Source organism: Panicum virgatum, chromosome 2K (assembly GCF_016808335.1).
Source record: "Panicum virgatum strain AP13 chromosome 2K, P.virgatum_v5, whole genome shotgun sequence".
In the NCBI taxonomy this organism is placed as follows: Eukaryota; Viridiplantae; Streptophyta; class Magnoliopsida; order Poales; family Poaceae; genus Panicum; species Panicum virgatum.
Genome location: NC_053137.1, coordinates 24,462,226 through 24,472,753, shown reverse-complemented (window position 1 = coordinate 24,472,753; position 10,528 = coordinate 24,462,226). Strand labels below are relative to the sequence as shown.

The following is a 10,528-nucleotide window of genomic DNA, read 5'->3' as shown; positions in this document are numbered from 1 at the left end:
TATGAGGTGAAAGCAACGATTTCCCCCGTATTTTCATATGGATGATCTGAACCCAAGGTAGGACGCAGATTTGGGAACTAAAAGACCCTGCGACACCAGAGAATCTAAGTCAGATTGAGAACACTTACTTGTGTTCCAACCCTCATCACGAGTTGGCTCTGCAGCCACACCCTTCCCCTTGGTCGCTTTCTTGGGGGCCATCCGGAAATCTACGGATTGCTTCACGCGCATACACTGGCGGAAATCCTAGGGTGATAGTGGGGAGCAAAGGGAAACAAAAACTTTGGATCTGAGAGCTCGAGAATGAGAAGACAGATCTGAAGCAGTAAAAACAAGTGGCGGCCGGTGGGGTAAAACCTAAATTACCGCTTCATTTTATAATGGCGGTGGCAACATGGTAAAAACACCCAACAGGCCAACAATCCGTTGCAAATCGCATAAATAATGGGATTTAAAAAGAGACATTCCTTTTTCTGAGATTACATTATGGAAAAGAAAACACTCACATCCCTAGTCGACTACTCAACATCCTTTTCCTTAACTAGGATTACATTCCAAAACAAGGATAAGTACTCGACATAGTACAACTACTCGACATTACAACTCGAGTACTTTTTACATAACTTTACAAAAGGACTCGGGTTTGCACGCACACTTCTTGGCTTCCTGAGAAGCCTGCTGCAGCTAGATCGGCCCGAGGTCGTGACAAAGTACAAACTTATTATTCCCATTTCGGGAATAAAGATATTCGTATTTAGGGAGATAAGCTACAAGAGGCGTACAGGGTTATCCTTTTCTATCCGGAGCCCACTCTAGAGTCAAATGCTACTCGCTAGCATACATATCAACTAATATAAGGCAGAGATGATAACTTGCGATCTAAACTCTGATTCTAAATAAGCAAGGAAAGTCTCAAACACTTACAACCGAATAAGCATCCATCGAGGTACAAGCGGAGAAGAGCGCCGACAAGCCCAGCACATCCCCCGACTATCTCCCTCACTCTCGTAGAGGTACAATTTGGAGAAGAGCGCCGTTACCGGTGCCCCTCCTGAGTACCTCTACTCCTAAACTCCTACTAAACACAAGCTAGAGAGGCTCTACACTTGGAGGTGAGTGATGTGTTGTGTGTAGTGTGTGTTGTGTGTGTGAGTGTGTTCCTATTCTCACCCCTCCCCTTTTATTTATAGGAGGGAGACACCCTGGGAATGCAGCCAATCCTCCTCAAACCGCCTTCTAGAGCCAATAGGGAAGTGACACATGGAAGCTAGAGGCGAGAGGGCCCAGTGCCAGGTCAGTCGACCTCTTGATCAGCCGATCTCTGGCCACCACCTTTCGCCCCCAATTTTGGACACGTGACTGATGAGTGGGCCCTTAGGTCGGTTCTTGGTGACTTAGCGCGAAACTATGTCGGTTGCATGCCCTGGTGGGTCCATGGATCTTCTTGATCGCGTCTGATTGGTCGAGGTGGAATTGCTTTGGATAGATGACGTGTCACGCATGTGGGCTGAGGTTCCCTCTCATGTGCAGCTACCAAGTGGGCCCCTTTGGCCTTTGAGCTTGCTTGTGCTTGGCCCAGGAATTTATGCCTTGGATAATATGCTCGTTACCTGCAGTTTTGGCCCAAATTTACCTGCACACATTCTCAGACCGGCATATGTGGAATTTGCCAAATAATCATCCTATGCTAATATTTATTCCTTCTACTGCTCGACTTTTGCATGATAGTTGATGGTCAAAATAGGTCGTTAGTGACCGTCAACAGTATGCTAAACACGAGCGAAGTCAATGTCCATACCTGTTTTTTCAAGAAGGTCCGGATCGAAGGCTCTGGTATGGCCAAAGCTTCAATTCTTGATCATGGCGTAGGCTTGACGCTCGCGGTCATCTTGCAAGTCGAGGTATGGTGCATCATCTTCATCTATCTCCATGTCCTCGGCTTGCGGTTCTGTAGTTTGCTCCTCGAACTGTTCTTCTTGTTCGTCTTGCTAATAATCCATTGTAGTCGGTGTTGGTGCAGGTTCGGGAGAATGATGAGAGCTCGACTTGCCCTGCGAACGGGACGAGCCCAACCTCGTCAACCTCTTGAGAGCTCTGGAAATTTTCCGCCCTGCACCTCTCATGCTTGCAACAAGAACAAACAAGAACGAACGAGAACAACTCGATCCGGGTTACGTTAGTGAAATGAAAATGAAACTCTTACCCAAAAGTTGTTCCTCCAAATATGTGATCAATCTTGCAGCAAAGAAATGAGAGAGAGTGTGTGTTCTTGCAATCAAACTTGATTCAAAATCCAAAGGAAACCCATGCAAGAATGTGTGAGAGGGAGTGAGAGTGGAGAGAGTGAGCATGAGAGCTCATCACCCCTCTCTCGGCCTCTATTTAAAGGAATTTGGGCGAGTGCACCCGAGGAAGAGCCAGGCACAATGGTCAGGTAGCCGTTGGAGAAGGTGGGGCCCAGGAGCCATTGGTCCTGGGTCGGCCGACCTGTGGGGTCGGCCGGCCCCAGGGTGGGCCCCCTGGTTCCCCCCTTTGGCCAGATGCTTCCTCAATGGTTATGAACTTTGGAAATATGGTGCACGGCCAAAAGTTTGCTCGAAAAGATGTCCAAATTATTTTTCCCAAAGGATTTTAAAACTCAGAAAATATTTTTGGTCTTTTCGTAAAAAGGGAAAAGTACTAGAAAAAATTCCAGCATGCAGAAAACAATTTTGAAAATTTCAAACATGCAGTGGTGAAAAACAAATAAGGTGCAAAGAAAATGTTGAAAAGCGAATGAAACAAACATGAGATAAATACCAATTTACCTTTGGCAATGGCGCGTCGTTTAAAGTCCGACGTGCACGACTCCTCTTTGATTATGATTGAGAATCTGCCCTGGGAGGAGCAGCGATGGATTGCTGTGCTTTCTCCGCTTTTTTCATTCTTGATGAGGAGGGTTGACCTTGTAGAGTTATCTGGGCTGGTACTACCACCTCTTCATGATTACCCTCCTTTATGACTTATTTCACGAGGCCGATCATATTGTCCTTCTTTCGTGGTGTTACCACGACTTCTTGTATGCCTCGTGGATTTGGCCCAAACTTGATTTTGATCATAGAGCATTGCTCAACCTTGGGCTGAAATGGGAACCTTTCTTCCTTGCCATTGATATTGAAGCGGATTTCTCCGGCTCCAACATTGATTTGTGCCCCTGCAGTGCTCAGGAATGGTCTCCCTAGGATAAGTGGTGTATCCTTGGAAATGTCCATGTCCAGTACCACGAAGTCGACAGGGATGAAGTAGTCCCTGACTTTTACCGATACGTCTTCTGCAATCCCCTCCGGATACCGTACCGAGGAGTCTGCCAGCTGGAGATGCATTAAAGTTGGCGTGAGGTGTGTGAAGTTTAGCTTGTTGTAGACAGCTTTTGGCATCACGCTGACGCATGCTCCCAAGTCACACAAGGCACGGCTGAAGTGTTGTGCCCCGATTGAACACGTGATTGTGGGGCATCCTGGATCTTTCTTCTTTTCCGGGGATTGGTTTAGTATAACTGTGCTACACTCTTCTGTAAGCTTGACAAACTCTATGGTGGGTAGTGGCCGTTTGTTGTTAATGATGTCCTTGATATATCGGGCGTAGGTCGGCACATGCATAACGTCCAGTTGAGGGACGTTAACATGTATCTTCTGGATCATCTCAACAAAATGGGTGATTTGTTCATCCACAGTTGCCTTCTTGTTACGGGTGGGGAACGGCAAGAAACTGGTCTCAATGTAATCCTGTGGAGCCGTTCCCTTTTCTGGTTCCCTGGTTTCTTCTTGATCCGTTGGTTGTACTTCTTCCTGGGTTGCTGGTGCTTTTCCTGCATGGTTAGGGTGTGGTGGATCACAAGTGGACTTACCACCCCTCGTGGTCACCGCTTTAACATTCTCAGAGACAGGAACAGAAGCAGCTATTTGAGCAAGAAGAGATTCAACCTTTTTATTGAAACTTGACTGGTTTTTGAGCGTAGAAGACAAAGTTTCAAGCTTAACATTTAAACTTTCCAGGGATTTATCATTGGCCAAAAGCTTTTTATTTATATTTTCGTTGATTTTAACTTGGCCAAGAACAAGTTCTCTCAAGGGAGGTTGGTTTGAATTGAAATTCGAATTATAAGAAGGATTGTAGTTATTACCTCCCTGAAAAGGTGGACGTGGCTGGTTCCACCCCTGGCCTCCTTGTTGTGGACGGTACTCGTTGTTGTTGTTGTTGTTGTTGAGGTAGGCGCAGTCTTCACGGGTTTCGGGGCAATTGTTCCCCGAGTGTCCTTCATTACCACAGACTTCGCACGTGAAGTGCAATTCCAAGGCACGAGCATAGTTTTCTCTATGCTTCTTGAATTCGGCCCTTTTGCCGAGATGCTTCAGTAGGAGGTCCAGTTTGGCAACAATCATATCCGTCTCCTTGACGGTATGCGTGCCCTTGGTGAGGGATTGGAGTCGTTCATCGCTCTACCCCTGACTGGAGACCATCTTCTCGACCCATGCTTTGGATTTGGCTGTGGTCAGGTCGAGGAAGGCTCCTCCAGCAGCGGCATCAATATTGGCTCGAGATGTCGTTGTGAGCCCGTTGTAGAAGCTTTGCAGGATGAGCCACTCATCCATGCCATGATGAGGACAGGCCAGGATGTATTCCTGTAGCCTCTCCCAAGCTTTTGGGATGGATTCCATCCCTGTCTGTTGGAAACTTGAAATTCTCCTGTGCAGGGCATTTGTTTTGCCCAGCGGGAAGAATTTTGCGAGGAACGCCTTGGAGCATTTGGCCTAGGTGTCGATGTCCTTTTCTTTATAAAACCACTATTTCGCCTTCCCCAGGAGGGAAAAGGGAAACAGACGAAGCTTGACAATGTCGGCGGTGACACCCCGTATGACAACGGTGTCGCAGAGCTCCAGAAAATTCTGCAAATGTGCATTTGCGTCCTCATTTGGCTTGCCACAGAATGGGCTAGCCTGCACCATGTTGATGAGGCTTGATTTGAGCTCGAAGTTCACATCCCCGACATTGATGTTGGGGCTAGTGGCCACATTGTTGGTGGAGGGGACAGAGAACTCGCGGAGAGTCTTTTCAGCCATACCCTCAAGAACGAGTGGTGCTTCCGAAATGGGTTCCTGGGCCGGGAGGATAGCGAGAGAAGGAACGACACGAGGTCGTGCCCTTCTCATGAGCCTCTCTGGATTGTCTGTGTAGTTTTCCGGCAGGGAGAAACCAGTCATACAATACCCCTGTCTTCTTTCAAACCAAAAATAAAAGAAGACATAAAGTGACATTAGCCTGAAAGAGTAAAGACTATATCCTGAGTACAAGGTCTAAGTTAATATCAGCACAATATCTTTGTTCACATGTCATCCCCGGCAACGGCGCCAGAAATGCTTATTGACATTTCTTAGTGCAATCACTAGGAATGGTTAATCCTTAGCAACAGCGCCAGAAATGCCTGTTGGCAGTCCTTAGTGCAATCACTAGAAATGAGGGCGCCGAACCCATCCTAACAACTGCACCCAAGGGGTGCCACTCTCGTGGTATAATCAATACGATTATAGATGGATCCACAAGCGCACGGATATACCGTTGTAGCATTTAACCCGGAGAGTAAGGGTATCGTTATTTATTTGTGTCCCAAAGGACGGCAGCGACAAAGGTATTGTACTCAACATTAACCATGACATTGTGCCTCAAGCAATAGGCAATACTCTAACAGGGGTAAGTACAAATAAAGAATAAGCAAGGGTAATGCGACACAACACACATCCACACTCCAAGAGGAAGGAATAAAGGAGCGAAACTATAAAACAAAGAACTACTCTATCCTACGTCAAGTCAGCTGGAGCTTAGGCTAGGTTAGGTGTCCTAGTGCTTCTATCCAAAACTGGGACCATGTTAGATCATGGTTAGGACCGCAGGTGCTAGGAAAATGGGATAGCGGGGAGAAGGTCCTACACCGGAGTACATCCAATCCCGTTACCTCTTTGCATGAACACCTACACTGAACCCGAACGTCGGGGAGTACGCTAAACGCAACACCACTGTTACGCCGGACGGACAGGGCTGTCACCACCTGCCATCTACCCCAGTCACACCGTGGAGCACGGTCATATCTGAAGGATTCCGCATACCCGAGCACCATGCTCGTGTATGAAGTCACTACTCTAGTGCCCCCAGGTCTCCCACCCTTCGGATGGACGAGTAAAACACTAGAGCAAGCCCAAAAGCATAACGAACCTCTATCCGTACCCGGATCATCTGGCCTAACCAAGACCGTAGCATAACTTATGAACAAACTAAGCATGGATTGATAAACTATCAAGATAGCAAAGCAACCATGGCAAAACTCTATACTATAAATAGAAGTCTGACAAGTCGGATATAAAGCCATACCAGGAGCCGAGGATTGCTCAACAACCCCGAGGACGACTTGCTCGCTAAAGAGAACTAGCCTAGCTCCACTACCTAGCTAAGAGAGCAAGAGAGAGGAGAGCCTTCTTGGAGAGAATGGAATGAAGTGTGTGTGTGTGTGTGTGTGTGTGTGTGTGTGTGTGTGTGTGTGTGTGTGTGTGTGTGTGTGTGTGTGTGTGTGTGTGTGTTGAGGGGGGGGGTTGAGGAGAGGCCTATTTATAGCTCTAGAGGTCGGTTTCCCACCAACGCACATATGGAAGGTGATCATGTGCCTTGGCAGCCACTCCTCCTCGAAGTGCACCTGGACGGGAACCAGGCCAGGTTCGGCCGACCCAGGGGTCGGCCGACGCCACCTGGCAGCCTCTCGGCCCGATCTTCTGCTAGATGGTATATTCTTTGATCCTTATCCTTATCCTCTGGTGCATCTTGTGTGGAGGCCCCGTTTCCTCTGACATGTGGGCCCTCTTTGTAAGGGTGTGATGCCGGATGCGATATTCTGCGTAGTTGTATGGTGTCTGCTGCATATTTTCGTCTTTTTCTGCTCCTGCTCATCTGAAATGTACAAAACTCAAAAACAACTGTGGAGTGAGGTTAGTGATACAAATATGTGAGTAAGACATGTAGTTTTCCTTTATTATTGAGTATAGTTGACAGGTGAAAATGGCACTTAAGCACCGTCAATATGCCGACTGCCGTTGGACTCCCTTCTCATCCCAGTCTGAGTCCTTCCCTAAGGCCGCCGAAGTAAGCTCTTCTTTCCCGAAGATTAGTTGGATAGTTAGTCTGATCTAGAGAGGCTAGCTCGATAGTTCAGAAGTTTATCAGGTGTCTTATCTCGCTCGTTGTCCTCCCTGCTCCTACCTCTCTAAGGAATCGAGTCTCCGTGTGTCACTCGGTCATAGACTGGCCATTTATCTTATCCTTGTATCTGGCTTACCCCCATCTAAATTAGTCAGTTGTTAACTAGTACGGTTATCATTCGATTTACGATACTCTTTACCATAGTGCTTCCCTGAGGAAAAATACGATATCCTGGAATACTCCATGGTGAAGTGCTACAGCGGTGATTCTATGCGCTTGCGGAATTAACATTCTTTTGGGGCATAAGAAATGCCAACAGTGCCACAAACACTACTTAAATAGAAGAAGCAGCGGAGCCTCACTACCCCTCGTGACACCAAAGGACCGGGCAGCTCACGGACGAAACAGAAAAGATTCTACAACAGTACTCGCCACGTGAACCCACGGGCACACAGTACACCACACTGTCACCTTTTCAGAAGAATAGCCGCAGCACTAATGATATCAGAAAGATTGCAGAGTACATGATACGATCTCCTGGACTCTTAACCCCAAATCACGGATTTGAATTCAAGGCTCGGGGGCTGCGGGACACGTATCATCAAAAGGCAACTTTTTCAAAAATATTGCAAGCACCTAAAGAACCCAGAAGACCGATTCAACCCTCAGCCCGACTTGATAAATCAAACTAAGGCTCGTGGGCTACTCCATATGGAGCGCGAGTTCATCACGCACCATATACCAAGACAAATTCGGGGCTTGAGCACCTCATAGCCTCGACGCAGCCGAAAAAGTATAATTGGAAGACTACTCGAAGCACTCGATGGACTCCAGAAGCGATCAACTTGCTCCAGAAGCATCCAAAGCACTCGTTGCCAAGACCCAAGTCCAGAACCCTTCAAAGCACTCGAAGGACGTCTTCAGAAGTACACGGACACCTGCAGGACTCGACTACGAAGAGCTCGGGGGCTTGTCAGACCCGGGGCAGCAGGACTGCCCACGGACAGAGAATATTCTAGAGTAGGGAGTAGCACATGGATATGCCCTACCACTTTTGTATCTACCCGAATAGGAGTAGATGACGTACTCGGAAACCAGCTTAACCCCTCGGACTGGGATCCTAACGGAACTCGACTAGGACTTTCCATGTAACCCTGTTCCCCCGGATTATATAAGGGCGAACAGGGACTCCTCCAAAACATCGAACAACACCTAAGGGAATACAAACCACCACACAGGAAGTAGGGTATTACGCTCCGGCGGCCTGAACCTATCTAAATCCTTGTGTTTCTTGCACCATTGCGTTCTGATCTCGACGAGTCCCTACTCATAACCATTCTCCTCGGGATAACCCTCGGAGAACCTGACGGTAAAATACCAACAGTGAAAGCCTATGACAATATCCGTGCGCTTGGGGATTCTATTCGTGATGCTGTGAAACGTCAACAGACATCGGTCTCTTAAGGGGTTGAGTATGTGACATCCCGGCCTAGGGCTTAATAGAATTAATAGAATACTCATACTAACAAGTTGTAACTTCTTTTCCAGACGCCGATCTCCAAAGAGCTCTGAGGTAGGGTATTACGCCTCGAACGGCAACCTGAACTTGTCTAAACCAACGTCTCACAGACCTTCCCATAGGAAGATCTCGCTGCGTGTTACACCCCTGGCCGAATCTCTAAACGGGGTTCAACGAAATCCCTGCAGGCGGTACTCACCCACCCAAAGCGCGGTCTGGGGGCACAAACCTGGTACCAGTCAAAGACCGCTGATGCCACCAAGGGGAGATCATCGCCGGCCGTTTCACGGCCGGCACCTGCTTCGATGCGACGACAGCAAAAGACGAACCTCTCGCGGGCCTCGTGCTAAACGCCAGTGAAGGGGACGGGGACGCCGAGGAGGACTCCACCAAGATGGGGGAGACCAAGCACGAATGCTTGGATCCCCTGTGGCTCGGCTCCGTTGCCTCCTCTGCCACCGCGGGACGGCCGCCTCCTCTGAGCGCCGGGTAAGCGGGCTAGCCCCTGCTCGTCCACCGCCGGATGGAGGCGGAGCACCATCTCGCGGTCCGAATCCTCGCACAAGGGATGAACCCCCTCGGGGAGGAAGGGCACCGCGGGTCTTTCTCCTCCATCGCCAGCTCCAGCCACTCGGCCACCGTCGAGTCGTCGGGGTTGAACTCCACGTCACGCCCTAGCCGGCTCGCATCATCATCGCCGGCGTAGAACCACACCGGGTGCGGGCGGGCCTGCAAAGGGGCCAGACAGCGGCAGAAGAAGTCGGCTGCCCCTATGGTCGACATGAGGCCGGCCTGCCGGAGCGTTTTGATTTGTCCCAACACTGGCAGCCACGCCGCCCTGAGCACCGGTGCCTCATTCCAATGGGAGTTGCCGGCCGGGGGCACCTAGGGGAGGCGATGGGTCGTCCACCTCCACGTACAGCCAGTACCGCTCACAGTTCTCCCACTTGTCTCGCCGGGCAATGGGAAGAAAGCTGGAGCTGCGCCGTCAGAAGAAGAAGACCCCACCAACGGTACAGGCTTGAGGAGCGGCGCCGAGGCCGGGAGAAAGCGACGGCGACCGGCTGATGGCGAAGAAGTGGCAAAAAAGCTCCACCGATGGCTGCACTCCCATGAACATCTGCACACGTGCGCGAACAGCGCTAGCGTGCGACGTTGGGGGTGAGGTGCACCAGGTGGATGGCGTACTCCTCGAGGGTCGCCGCCAAGAATGGCGAGAATGGCGGTGCCATCCCCACCATCAAGAAGGCGAGGAAGGTCACCACCTCCCGGCCGTTGCGGGGTGTAGGGAAATCCCCGCCTTGGCGGACGACAGTGCCCGTCCGCACCACCTTCTGCACCACCTCCACGCCATCGCCGCCGGCAAAGGACAGGACGAAGTCAAGAACGCGACGACCGCTCACCTGCGGGCCTCTGGAGTCATGGCGGAAGCAGGAGAAGGAGAAGGCTCGGAAGTGGGGGTGCGAGAGTTGGAAGAAGGCCAAGGGTGCGTACCGGCCAGAAGAGCCTCTCTCCTTGCTTATATACTTATGGGGGAGGGGAGAAGGCGGAGCGGCGAGGGGATCACTTGTGGCGGCGCCTCGTCCCCTCCGGAAGGTTCGGCACGATCCCCCCATGATGTCGACGTGGGAAAGCGGCCGAGACATTGACGGCGACAGATGTGTGTGGCCCCACCATCGACCTGTCCCCCGGGTCAGCGATGGGCTCGGGGGCTACTGTCAGCGTAGCGGGATCGGGGGGTCCTACTCGCCAAGAAAAAGTGCATGATGGGAAGGCGAATCGCTTGTC

The 10,528-nt window shown here is 50.2% G+C and overlaps 1 non-coding gene across 1 annotated transcript; it reads left to right on the top strand.

Annotated features, from left to right (window-relative positions):
• Positions 1–4,629: 4,629 nt before the first annotated feature.
• On the top strand, positions 4,630–4,733 carry LOC120696408. Its single transcript, XR_005684179.1, has one exon. It is a non-coding gene; the product is annotated as a small nucleolar RNA R71 (small nucleolar RNA).
• The last annotated feature ends 5,795 nt before the right edge of the window (positions 4,734–10,528 follow it).